The sequence below is a fragment of the Scyliorhinus canicula genome, chromosome 24 (genome assembly GCF_902713615.1).
Source record: "Scyliorhinus canicula chromosome 24, sScyCan1.1, whole genome shotgun sequence".
NCBI lineage: Eukaryota > Metazoa > Chordata > Chondrichthyes > Carcharhiniformes > Scyliorhinidae > Scyliorhinus > Scyliorhinus canicula.
In genome coordinates this window covers 19959501-19972872 of record NC_052169.1, presented here as the reverse complement: position 1 = coordinate 19972872, position 13372 = coordinate 19959501, and the positions used below count along the sequence as shown (strand labels likewise).

The 13372-nt window shown below is 46.1% G+C and overlaps 1 protein-coding gene across 1 annotated transcript in view; it reads left to right on the top strand.

The window, feature by feature from the left end:
- Positions 1-13372, top strand: part of trip4 (thyroid hormone receptor interactor 4) — a 114258-nt gene that overhangs the window by 80180 nt on the left and 20706 nt on the right.

Below are 13372 nucleotides of genomic sequence, written 5' to 3'. Positions count from 1 at the left end.
AATTTAGCATGTCCAATCCACCTACCCTGCACATCTTTTTGGGTTGTGGGGGTGAGACCCACGCTGATACAGGGAGAATGTGCAAACTCCTCACAGACAATGACTCCGGGTCAGGATTGAACCCGGGTCTCGGTGCCGTGAGATAGCAGTGCTAACCACTGCACCACCTTGCCGCCCAGAGTTGGGAGTAATATAGTTACATGGATGAAGGATTGGTTAACAGATAGGAAGCAGAAAGTAGGGACAAATGCTTTTTTTCCAAGTTTTTATCAAATAAATTTAGTGCACCCAATTAATTTTTTCCAATGAAGGGGCAATTTAGCGTGGCCATTCCACCTAGCCTGGACATCTTTGGGTTGTGGGGGCGAAACCCACGCAAACACGGGGAGAATGTGCAAACTCCACACGGACAGTGACCCTGAGCCGGGATCGAACCTGGGACCTCAGCGCTGTGAGGCTGCAGGGCTAACCCACTGCGCCAGGGTTTTTTTTTCCAAGTTGACCGGCTGTGCTGCAAGGGTCATTGCTGGGGCCTCAGCAGTTTACAATTTGTATGAATGACTTGAACGAAGACTGGGAGTAATGCACCCACGTTTGCTGATGATACTAAGCCGGATGGGAATATAAGCTCTAAGGGGAACATAATGTGGCTGCCGTGTGGTATAGGCAGATTAAGTGAATGGACAACAAGATGACAGATGGAATAACGTAGGGAAGTGTGAAGTTATTCACTTTGGTCAAATAGAAAGCAGAATAGTCTTGAAAAGGCATTAAACTTGCAAATGTTGATGTTCAAAGGGTGCCCTTGCATAAGGAAGTATAAGTTAGCAAGCAGGTACAGCAAGCAATTGGGAGGGCAAAAGGCATGTTGCCCTTTATGGTAAGGGGATTGGCATTCCAAATGTGAGGAGGTTTTGGTACAATTATACAGGGTTTTGAGATCAGGTCTGTTTTGGTCTCCGTATCTAAGGAGGCAGAATAGCAAATGTTCACAAGATTGGGTCCTGGGAACTCTTTGCCGCAGAAGGCTGTGGAGGCCAAATCACTAGAGTGTCTTTAGGACAGAGATAGGTAGGATCTTGATTAATAAGGGGATCAGGGGCTATGGGGAGAAGGCAGGAGCTGAGAAAAATATAAGCCATGATTGAGTGGTGGAGCAGACTCGATGGGCCGAGTGGCCTAATTCCACTCCCATGTCTTATGAGAGAGTTGCGTATAATGAATGGCTTGATAAATAATGGGCCTATTCTTTTTGGGGTTTAGAAAAATTATCTCATTGCTATATACAACAAGGGCAGCACGGTGGTGCAGTGGTTAGCACTGCTGTCACACTGCGCCGAGGACCCGGGTTCAATCCCAGCCCTGGGACACTGTCCGTGTGGAGTTTGCACATTCTCCCCATGTCTGCGTGGGCCTCATCCCCACAACTGAAAGATGTGCAGTGTAGGTGGATAGGCCATGCTAAATTGCCCCTTAATTGATAAAAAGAATTGGGTACTCTTTTTTTTTTAATTCTTTAAAAAATGTTGAATGATATATACAACTTGACAGGGTTGTACAAATGATATATACAACTTATAGAACATAGAACAGCACAGAACAGGCCCTTAGGCCCTCGATGTTGTGCCGAGCATTGTCCGAAACCAAGATCAAGCTATCCCACTCCCTGTCATTCTGGTGTGCTCCATGTGCCTATCCAATAACCGCTTGAAAGTTCCTAAAATGTCCGACTCCACTATCACAGCAGGCAGTCCATTCCACACCCTAACCACTCTCTGAGTAAAGAACCTACCTCGGATATCCCTCCTATATCTCCCACCCTGAACCTTACAGTTATGCCCCCTTGTAACAGCTGCATCCACCCGAGGAAATAGTCTCTGAACGTCCACTCTATCTATCACCCTCATCATCTTATAAACCTCTATTAAGTCACCTCTCATCCTCCTCCACTCCAATGAGAAAAGCCCGAGCTCCCTCGACCTTTCCTCATAAGACCTATCCTGCAAACCAGGCAGCATCTTGACAGGTTGTTTCCCCCTGGCTGGGGAATCTAGAACGCAGGGACACAGTCTCGCCATTAGGGATCTTGAGGACTGAGATTAGATTTTTTTTTCATTCAGTTGTGAACCTTTGGATTTCCCAACCCCAGAGGACTGTGGATGTTCCATCATTGAATATATTTAAGACTCAGATAGACAGATTTTTGGTATCCCAGAAGGCCTGTGTGTACATGTTCTGTCTGCAAAGAACAGGTACTGTGTATTAATATATATAGCTTCAAGTACACGCAAATTGTGAGTCCACCTGATCATCTTAAATTGATTGTCAGCGTAATTCTTTGCGCAATGAGGATTACTTTGCAAATGTTGTTCAATCGCAGAATCACATTGAATGTCGGACACTGTGTTTTGAGCTTTGCAACCATGAGCTGGTTGGGTACAGTCTGTACCTTGCCAGTTGCAAGTATCTGGGACATGGTATTTGATACGATCCGCCAGTCTTTGGGATGTGCAGCCTACATACCTAGCATCACACTGGCATTGAAATTCTTTTGCTGCATTACTCATTTGTGTGATAAGCAGAACGTCTTTTTGGCTTGGTGACAGCATCCTATTAGTGGCGAATACCACTCGTGTTGTTATTGCATAGTAGCAGCATGAAACAGCTAACTTCACCTGCTGCTCAAATTTTTGAGATGCCTTGCCCTTCACGGGTAATCTTAATAATCCGCAGTGTGCTAAGAATTACGCTGACAAGCAATTTAAGAATGTCAGTCGGGCTCGCAGAGTAGCGCATTTGCTTGTGCTGGAAGCTACATATATTGATGTACAAGGCCCTTTTTGCAGACAGAAAGAACATGTGCACACATTGCACCTGTTTCAACCAAACAAAATAAGTGACAGCCATTCACTGACTCATTCCTTAGGGCAATGCCTTGACCACTCGTGGTTAAGCTGCCTGGTTTAAATTTTAAACCGTGTTTGGCGGTTAACTGTCAGTCACCATCAGCTGATGCATTCTCCAAGGCAATGCCTCTATCAATCAGAGTCCACTTGCCATCTGTTCAGCACTCTCTTCTCATACAGTATAAATCACTGTTTGCACCTTATACTGGTATTCTTGTGAAGAGTCCTGATGAGTGCAAAACGAAAAGCTTTGACACATCTATTTTTTTGAGCAATACTCGAGTTCTTTTTTTCATTATAAATTTTAGAGTGCCCAATTCTTTTTTTTCCAATTAAGGGGCAATTTAGCATGGCCAATCCACCTACATGTTTTTGGGTTGCGCAGACGCGAGGAGAATGTGCAAACTCCACACGGACAGTGACCCGGGGTCAGAATCGAACACAGGTCCTCGGCACCGTGAGGCAGCAGTGCTAACCACTGTGCCACCGTGCTGTCCCTGGCAACACTCAAGTTCTGAGCTATCAAACAACTATTTCATAAAAATGTAACACAAACATGCCTTTGAACATCTTATTCGTACACTGCACCCTTATTGGGCAGCACGGTAGCCTTGGGGATAGCACAATTGCTTCACAGCTCCATGGTCCCAGGTTCGATTCTGGCTTGGGTCACTGTCTGTGGAGTCTGCACATCCTCCCCGTGTGGGGGTGGGTTTCCTCTGGGTGCTCCGGTTTCCTCCCATAGTCCAAAGATGTGCAGGTTAGGTGCATTGGCCATGATAAATTGCCCTTAGTGTTGGGTGGGGTTACTGGGTTATGGGGTGGAGGTGTTGTCCTTGGGTAGGGTGCTCTTTCCAAGAGCCGGTGCAGACTCGATGGGCCGAATGGCCTCCTTCTGCACTGTAAATTCTATGATATCTATGATTATTACAAAACACTCCTTAAACCACTTGTATGCAATCATGAGGTCCAATGAGTATCCTATAACAGCATTGGATGCAACACGGAAATATTTGTTAACAGTTTGTCTTAATTATTTTGCACCCCAGCCTTTTGCTAATCTTAACAGCTTTGAACTTGACTGGGATTGGAGCTTTAAAATTTGGCAGCAAGACGAAGAAACCTCGTAACTCATTAGAATTTACAACCCTCGGAGTTAAATGAAATATAGTTGTGATTCAACTAAGAACAGTCATTTGAAGGTGGAACATATGATGGAGACAATAATTACTCCATTAACCAACTTCTCAACAGCAGTGCCGTTATTTTCCAAACATAAGCAGGATTGAGGAAGGCTATTCAGTCTGTCCAATTTGTTTTGACTCTGGGCCTATTTTTAAACCGTTCCATCACCACCATGTTCCAGCATAAGGCCTGTATTTTTCCAATTGAGAGTGGGTCAGAATTCTTCTTCAAAAGGTTTCGACAGATTCTGCTCAGTGACCTTTTTATTCCTTGGCTGATATAACAGGGGAAGTAAACTGCACCAAAGCTGTGATTTTATTATTTTGTTAAAATTTATTTCTCCAAGGCTTATAATCAGCATCTCTGTTTGAGTAAAGGGTCTTGCACTGTAATAGGGCCGAGAAACATTGTAAGCTCCCTTTCAGACAAGACATTATGCCAAGGCTCCATCTGCCTGCTCAGACAGGCATACAAGGTCCCAGTGCACGATTTGACAAAGAGCAGTATGTTCTCCTGTATCCTGGCCAACATTACTCCCTCAATCAACACCACAAAGCAGTGATTATCTGGTACATTTGTTGCTGCTTTTGGGATCTTTCAATGTGTAAATTGACGACGTTGTTTGCCTACAGTGGCTTTACTTTTAAAAATAAAGCGCTTTGGGATGTCCTAAAATAGAAAATACAGTGCAGAAGGAGGCCATTCGGCCCATCGAGTCCACACTGACCCACTTAAGCCCTCAGTTCCACCCTAACCCGTAACCCAATAACTCCTCCTAACCTTTTCAGGTCACTAAAGGCAATTTATCATGGCCAATCCACCTAACCTGCACGTCTTTGGACTGTGGGAGGAAACCGGAGCACCCGGAGGAAACCCACGCAGACACAGGGAGAACGTGCAGACTCCGCACACACGCTGACCCAGCGGGGAATCGAACCTGGGACCCTGGCGCTGTGAAGCCACAGTGCTAATCGCTTGTGCTACTGTGCTGCCCCACAAATTGTACCTCATTGTCAAAATACCAGGTATAGGACAAAGTGATCATTTTGGTCTCAATTTTTTTGTTGGCCTTGTTCCTACTGACTCCTTGAAAGGAGGTTCTTGACCTCTGTTTTGCACTTCCTTTAAAAGTGGGAACATTTCAGGCACAAACTCAGGTTTTCCCAATCCATGATGTGATTTAATACACTTTCCTGAAGAATCCTCTTTCCTATCCACTTCCCAAGTGCACACACTGGAAAAGTGTACATCAACAATGCTGGAATTAAGGAGCTGTGTGAAATGATTACGGCATAGTGATTAGCACTGTTGCTTCACCGTTCCAGGATCCCAGATTCGATTCCCGACCTGGGTCGCTGCTGTGCGGAATCTGCACGTTCTCCCCGTGTCTGCGTGGGTTTCCTCTGGGTGCTCCCACAGTCCAGAGATGTGCAGGTTAGGTGGATTGGCCATGCTAAATTGCCCTTAGCCTCCAAAAAAGGTTGGGTGGGGTCACGGGGATAGGGTGGAGGTGTGGGGATGGGATGGAGGTGTGGGCTTAGGTAGGGTGCTCTTTCAAAGGACCCGTGCAGACTCGATGGGCCGAATTCTGCACTGTAAATTCTATGATGTCCATTTACTTTTGTTCAGTGTGCACCCTACTTGGAAAGTAGACGGTTACCCTCTTAGTGTTTGAGGATTGGCTTCCCTAACAACGGTGCAGTTTTAAGATGAAGCTATTGTCAATGGAATGCTCCATAGTTCTTAACAAGCTAGGTCTGCACCTAAGTAGACAGCATACCTCTGCCTGTCAAGTGTTTGTATGTTCTTGGTGATGGTGGCTGCGGTATGGTAAGTGACTCATCATTGCACACACACTGACACTGTTCTCTGTACCTCCAGATGTGAATTGATGTCATGCAGGGAGTGAAAAGTTCAGTGTGCTGACCTTTTGAGCTTTTAGAAACAGTCTGTATAAGGGAAAAAAAACTATCTCCCGTTTCAGCAAACTGGATCTTTATCTTTTGGCATCCAATTATATGGAAGTAAAAGGAAAAAAAGAAAGGCATGGGTTGATATAGTGCCTTTCATAACACCCTAAAGCATTTGGCAGCCAATGGAGCCACATTGATAACGGTAAACATTGGCCAGGGCAAAGGTGGGAGGACTCCACTGCTCGTCTTGGTAAAGCACCATAGATAACGCCAAGCTATTCTTTTTTTAAAATTTAGAGTACCCAATTATTTTTTTCCGATTAAGGGGCAATTTAGCGTGGCCAATCCACCTACCCTGCACATCTTTGGGTTGTGGGGGTGAGACCCACGCAGACACAGGGAGAATGTGCAAACTGCACACGGATATGTGAACCAGGATCAGGATCCAACTGGGTCCTCGGCGCCATGAGGCAGCAATGCTAACCACTGCGTAACCGTGCCGATCCCCCCCCCCCCCCCCCCGCCATGCAACTCTTAAGCATGTCCCAAAAATGCCAGCGTTCATTCTATGCATAAGCCTCCCCTCAACCTGCTTCAAATCAGATTAGCATATTATTATATCCCCCTCCCCTTCACGCACCTTTCTAGCTTCTCCTTCAATGATCTGTTTATTTTGATCATTCTGTGTGATCGACAGTTACTTTTCATTTCGCCAATGTCCTCCTGGGGAGGTTCACCGATCCAGTTGGGGAGGCTTTTAACCAAATTTAAAGGTTAATGAACACCAAGGTATCGGAGTAGAAAAGAGAAATAAGGTGCATGAAGTTAGAATACTGGGCAGTACTACAGAAGAGATAGTTTCATATTAGATGGGAGTGGATTGAGGGGAAATCGTAAGTTGTTAGTTATGTGGGTTCAGAGTACAGGCGTATGTAATAAAGTCTACTTTAGGGTTATTGTGCATGAATATAAATGCTCTGAGTTGGTGTAAAGGACAGAAGACAATAAGAATTTGTGGTGTGTGTTCAGGAAAGCTTTCTACAGCAGTAGGTTTCTATTCGAATGAGATGAGGAAGGAGACATTGCTAGACCTGGCTTTTGGAATGTGGTGGGCCAAATGGATCAAATATCAGTCGGGGAATATTTAGGAGACCGTGATCAATGTTTCATAAGGTTTAGTTTGGTTATGGAAATGGACAAAGAAGAGTCTAGAGGAAGAATAATTAACTGGGAATAAGCCAACTTCAGGGGGGGGGGGATCTGACCCAGATCAACTGGAATCACATGTTGGCAGGCAAAATGGTATCTAAGCTGTCTTTTGGCCTGCCAATCGAGAAGAGCAAGTTTCAGCTCAGACAGGATATATTCCCACAAAGTGGGAAGGCAGGACAAATAAATCCAGAGCTCCCTGGGGGAAGAAAGAGATGGAAATTAAGATGAAGAAGAAAAGCATGCATATAACACATGTCGGGCGATAATACAGCCAAGAACCAGGCTGAATATGGATGCTTTATAGGGGAGTGAAAAAGCAAATATGAGAGCACGGTAGGATTGTGGTTAGCACAATTGCTTCACAGCTCCAGGGGCCCATGTTCGATTCTCGGCTTGGGTCACTGTCTGTGTGGAGTCTGCACGTTCTCCCCGTGTGTGCGTGGGTTTCCTCCGGGTGCTCCGGTTTCCTCCCACAGTCCAAAGATGTGCCGGTTAGGTGGATTGGCCATGCTAAATTGCCCCTCAGTGTCCAAAATTGCCCTTAGTTGGGTGGGGTTACTGGGTTATGGGGGTAGGATGGAGGTGTGGACCTTGGGTGGGGTGCTCTTTCCAAGAACTGATACAGACTCAATGGGCCGAATGGCCTCCTTCTGCACTGTAAATTCTATAAAATTCTATGAGAGGAAAAGAGAGAGTATGAAAAGAGACTGGCAGCTAACACTAAAAATGAATCCAAAAGTTTTCCATAGGCATGTAAATAGTTTAGGGGTGGTTTAAAAAGAGGAGCGGGGTCAATTCGGGACCAAAAAGGGGATATAGGCATGGAGGCTGGGGACATTGCTGAGGTATTAAACTAATATTCTACATCTGTCTTTGCCAAAGGACGATGCTGTTCAGGTTATGGTGAAAGAGGAGGCATGCCAGACACTTGAAGGGTTTAAAACCAATGAGGAGGAGGTATTAGATAGGCTGTATGTAGAATTGATGAGAAATGAGGGCCAGGTGGGATCCAAGGATACTGGGGGAAGCGAAAGTGGAAATTGTGGAGACACCGTCCATAATTTTCTCGCCTTCCTTAGGCGGTGCCACAGGACTGGGGAATTACAAATGTTGCACCCTTATTCAAATAGATTAGCCCAGCAACTAAAGGCCAGTCAGATTTTTTTTTTTAAATAATTTTTATTGAAAAATTTTGTATTTGTATAACAACAAAGAACAGCAATAAAATACTAACAATAACAGTCATAAACATTCGCCCAACCTCAATGAACAACAAAACATATTAACAACAACTAAATTAACACAATATTAAGTTAAATAACCATAGAAAAAAAACGAAAAAATAAAGAACACCATACTCTTTCCCCCCCCCCCCCCCTAGATCCGGGACACGTCCCAGCATACATCTCATAAAACCCGCATCATCCCAATTTGGGGCATACACATTAACAAGTACCACCTTCTCTCCCTGCCCCTTACCATAACAAACCTACCCCCCTTATCCGCCACCACCTCAGATGCCTCAAACGACACATTTTTCCCCACCAGAATCGCCACACCCGGTTCTTCACATCCAACCCAGAGTGGAAAACCTGCCCCACCCACCCCTTCCTCAGACGGACCTGGTCCGCCACCTTCAGGTGGGTCTCCTGAAGCATTGCCACATCTGCCTTTAGCCCCCTCAGATGAGCAAGTACCCAAGACCGCTTCACCGGCCCATTCAGTCCTCTCGCATTCCAGGTGACCAACCGGATCAGAGGGCATCTCGCCCCCCCTCCCCCGCCAACTAGCCATAGCCCGTCGACTGCCCGCCCCAGGCTCCCGCCCGACCTACAATGCTGACAAATATTTTTCTGACTGGCTGAAAGGTTTTTACTGGTTCCTCGGGCTAAGTGTCGGCACTCTTGCTTTTTCTGGTGCATATTAATGTCCTGTACCTGGGTGTACAGGGCACAATTTCAAAAATTAGCGGATGATACAAAACTTGGAAGCATTGTGAACTTCAGAAGGAGATGGGCAAGTTGGTGGAATGAAATTTAACGGGTGAGAGGTGAATCATTTTGGTAGTGAGACTGTGGAGAGACAATATAAAACAAGAGTACAATTCTAAATGGGGTGTAGAAGCAGAGGGACCTGGGTCTATCGGTGCATAAGTCTGTGACGGTAGCGACACAGGTTAAGAGAGTCGTTAATAAAGCATACGGCACCCGAGACTTTATTAATAAGGACATAGTGTATAGAAGCTGGAAGTTATGCCAGACTTGTATGGAACACTGGTTGGCCTCAATTGCGTCCAGTTGCGGGCACTGTACTTTGGGAAGGGTGTGAGGGCAATACAGAGAGTGCAAAAAAGATGCATGAGAATGGTCCCAGAGATGACAAACTTCAGTTAGGTAGATACGATTGTAGAAGTGGGCACTGTTTTCCTTGGTGAGAAGAAGGTTGAGAGGAGATCTGATCGAGTTACTCAGAATTACGAGAGGTCTGGACAGAGTAGACACTTCCCTGTTTACACCATTTTAGCATTTTCCATTTCCAACACCAGCCTCCCTTTAACCTCTTTGAAAGAGGTTGTCAATAGTGTTGAATTGGGGGCTGTTTTGTGTTGAGTGGCCACAAGGAATTGTTGAAACTGCCCAAACTCAATTTGCATTATCCTTAAAAATGAAGAGTGATAACTCTCATCTGGTCATTATAAGACCATAAGACAAAGGAGCAGAGGGGCAGCACGGTGGCCCAGTGGTTAGCACTGCTGCCTCACGGCAGCGAGGACCCAGGTGCGATCCCAGCACTGGATCACTGTCTGTGTGGAGTTTGCACAGTCTCCCCATGTCTGTGTGGGTCTCACCCCCGCAATCCAAAAAGATGTGCAGGGTAGGTCAATTGTCCATGCTAAATTGCTCTTTAATTGGAAAAAAAATAATTGGGTACTCCTCAAATTTATTTAAAAGAAGACATGGGAGCAGAATTAGGCCATTTGGCCCATCGAGTCTGCTCCGCCATTCAATCATGGCTGATATGTTTCTCATCCCCATTCTCCTGCCTTCTCCCCATAACCCCTGATCCCCTTATTAATCAAGAACCTATCGATCTCTGTCTTAAAGACACTCAGTGACTTGGCCTCCACAGCCTTCTGCGGCAAAGAGTTCCACAGATTCACCACCCTCTGGCTGAAGAAATTCCTTCTCATCTCTGGTTCAAAGGATCGACCCTTCAGTCTGAGGCTGTGCCCTCTGGTTCTAGTTTTTCCTACAAGTGGAAACATCCTCCCCACGTCCGCTCTATCTGGGCCTCGCAGTATCCTGTAAGTTTCAACCCAGATCCCAAAGATGAAAGGCCAGTGCCAAACCCACTCCCAATATCTACAACCAGCATGACTCTGTGAGCTGTCATGAATGAGCTAGGACTTCCTCCAGTTGAGTACTCGAGCAAACACATCATTAATCTGCTGCTGCCAAGAGTGAACTGCTTGTTCAGGCTGAACCAGTTGTGCAAGACAGACAGGTCAAGGTATGTGATCTTGATGTCCTGTTCGGAAAGTTATTTCAGTTGAAGGCATGCAAAGTGACTGTGTAACCCGCCTAATATTATTCCTTCCCAAAAAATAGATGTTGGCATAAACGGAGGATGAGATTAATTTAAATGACTTTCCAAGTGAAATGTTATACCCAGTTATTGGGTATTACTCTAAAAGTCTGCGGTGCACCTTGTCTTCACTGTTCTGAGTGGTACGGGGCCGGTTTAGCTCAGTTGGCTAGACAGCTGGTTCGGGATGCAGAACAAGGCCAGCAGCGTGGGTTCAATTCCCGTACTGGCTGAAGTTATTCATGAAGGCCCTGCCTTCTCAACCTTCCCCCCTCGCCTGAAGTGTGGGGATCCTCCGGTTAAATCACCACCGGTCAGCTCTCCCTCTCAAAGGGGAAAGCAGCATCTGGGACAATGGTGACTTTTACTGTTGTGAGAGAGTTCAGGATCAGAGCCCGCTTCCTTTCTGCTTCTTCTGCAGGCAGCCATGGCCCAGTTGTTCAAGTCCTGCTCCAGGAATTTGAGTGCATAATCTGAGCAGGTATCCTGCTGCATTATTGAGAGAATTATGCATTGCTGCATTGTTGAGATATTAAACTGAGGCTTTTCCTCCCCTCAGGTGGGCGGAAGGGTAGCACAGTGGTTAGCACTGTTGCTTCACAGCGCCACGGACCCGGGTTCAATTCCCTACTTGGGTCACTGTCTGTGCGGAATCTGCACGTTCGCCTGTGTCTGCGTGGGCTTCCTCCGGTTTGTTCCCACAAGCCTGAAAAGACGTGCTTGTTGGGTGAATTGGACATTCTGAATTCTCCCCCGTGTGGCGACTAGGGGCTTTTCACAGTAACTTCATTGCAGTGTTAATGTAAGCCTACTTGTGACACTAATACAGATTATTATTAAAAGAACCTGTGGCCTTATTTCAAAGAGCAGGCGATTTCTCCCTGATGTCCTGCCCATTCTTCCTTCGATGCTGTTTGTGAGAGCTGGCTTTGCGGAAATTGGCTGCCATGTTTCTGACAACACAACACTTCAAGAAGTACTTAATTGTCTGTAAAACACTTTTGAAATGTTCTGTGGATTTGAAGGGTGCTATAAAAATGCATGTTCTTTTTCTCTTAAAGCCAATTATCTGTGCTAATTTTCAGCGGTCTCGTTCAATGTAAGTTCCCCCTTTCTGCAGTAGCGAGCGACAAGGATTTTACGACGATATTGTCATCACCCTTTCATGGGGCACCAGGGTAGCATGGTGGTTAGCATAAATGCTTCACAGCTCCAGGGTCCCAGGTTCGATTCCCGGCTGGGTCACTGTCTGTGCGGAGTCTGCACGTCCTCCCCCTGTGTGTGTGGGTTTCCTCCGGGTGCTCCGGTTTCCTCCCACAGTCCAAAGATGTGCGGGTTAGGTGGATTGGCCATGATAAATTGCCCGTAGTGTCCTAATAAAAAGTAAGGTTAAGGGGGGGGTTGTTGGGTTACGGGTATCGGGTGGATAGGTGGGTTTGAGTAGGGTGATCATGGCTCGGCACAACATTGAGGGCCGAAGGGCCTGTTCTGTGCTGTACTGTTCTATGTTCTATGTTCTATTTGCTGCATTGTTGTGCTAAAGCTGCAGCTTCCCAACATGCAAGGCTTGCGCCCTCGTCCTCGGCGCTAATTTCCCAATTCATTCAGGCTGGTGGGAGGAAAGGCCCAGAGAGACAAATGCCTCCAGCTTTGTGTGCGACCCGAATGCCGGGAGTCAATGGTATTTCATGTGATACTGCAGCCATTGTCGATCTGGTGGCTGTATGAAAAGGGGTTTTGTGAAGCACAAGCTTGGTAGAAATTTGCTTACACTGTGTAAGGAATTTGCCTATGCAAGTTTCTTGCATGTAAGTGGAGTACAGGCTTAGCTTCCACACCCACATCCACAGATGGACATGGCCTGAGGGCACCAGCTGGTGTGGAAAGGCAGCGCAGAGTGTATTTTTAGCCGAGGCTGTATGGCCATTTTAAATTAAGTGCAGGGTCACCGAGATGATTTTCCATTTGGGCAGCTTAACACATTGCTGCATAATCTGCAGGCTGCTGCTTCAGAGGGCAAGGAAAACAAATTGACAGGGGTTTGGGAAGAAATAACTCTCTCTTTCGATGGGAAGTATGTCAGGAGAAAGATTTGCATTTGTCCTTTTAATTATGCCAGTCTTTTATCTGAAATGTAAATACGGGGAACCGTGTATGTCTTGGTTGGCATGACAACGCAAAGGTGCACAGACTCGGGCTGGCACGGAGCCAGATTGGTTGTTCGAACGCTGATGGCATCCAAAACAAATCACATCTTGAAGATTTCCTTGCACCGTGTCAGGGATTTGCATATATCTCCTTTGCTGTGCGCAAATTTTATTCCACAAAAGGACGTTTTGGTTTCCGAGGGTTGGGGGTGGGGAGGGAAAGGTTCCTTCGTGATTGCAGTTGGAGCTATATGAGAGCGATTATGGTAACCGGCCAACCGCTAATTGGGCGCTAATGTAAAACCGCCTCTTCGCTAATGCAATGAAGTGAGCTGTAAGAGATCAGATCCGGCGTTGCGAATATAAAACACCATTTTGTGCAGTTGACATCAAACCTTTCCAGTGAATCCACCCATTAATGGGG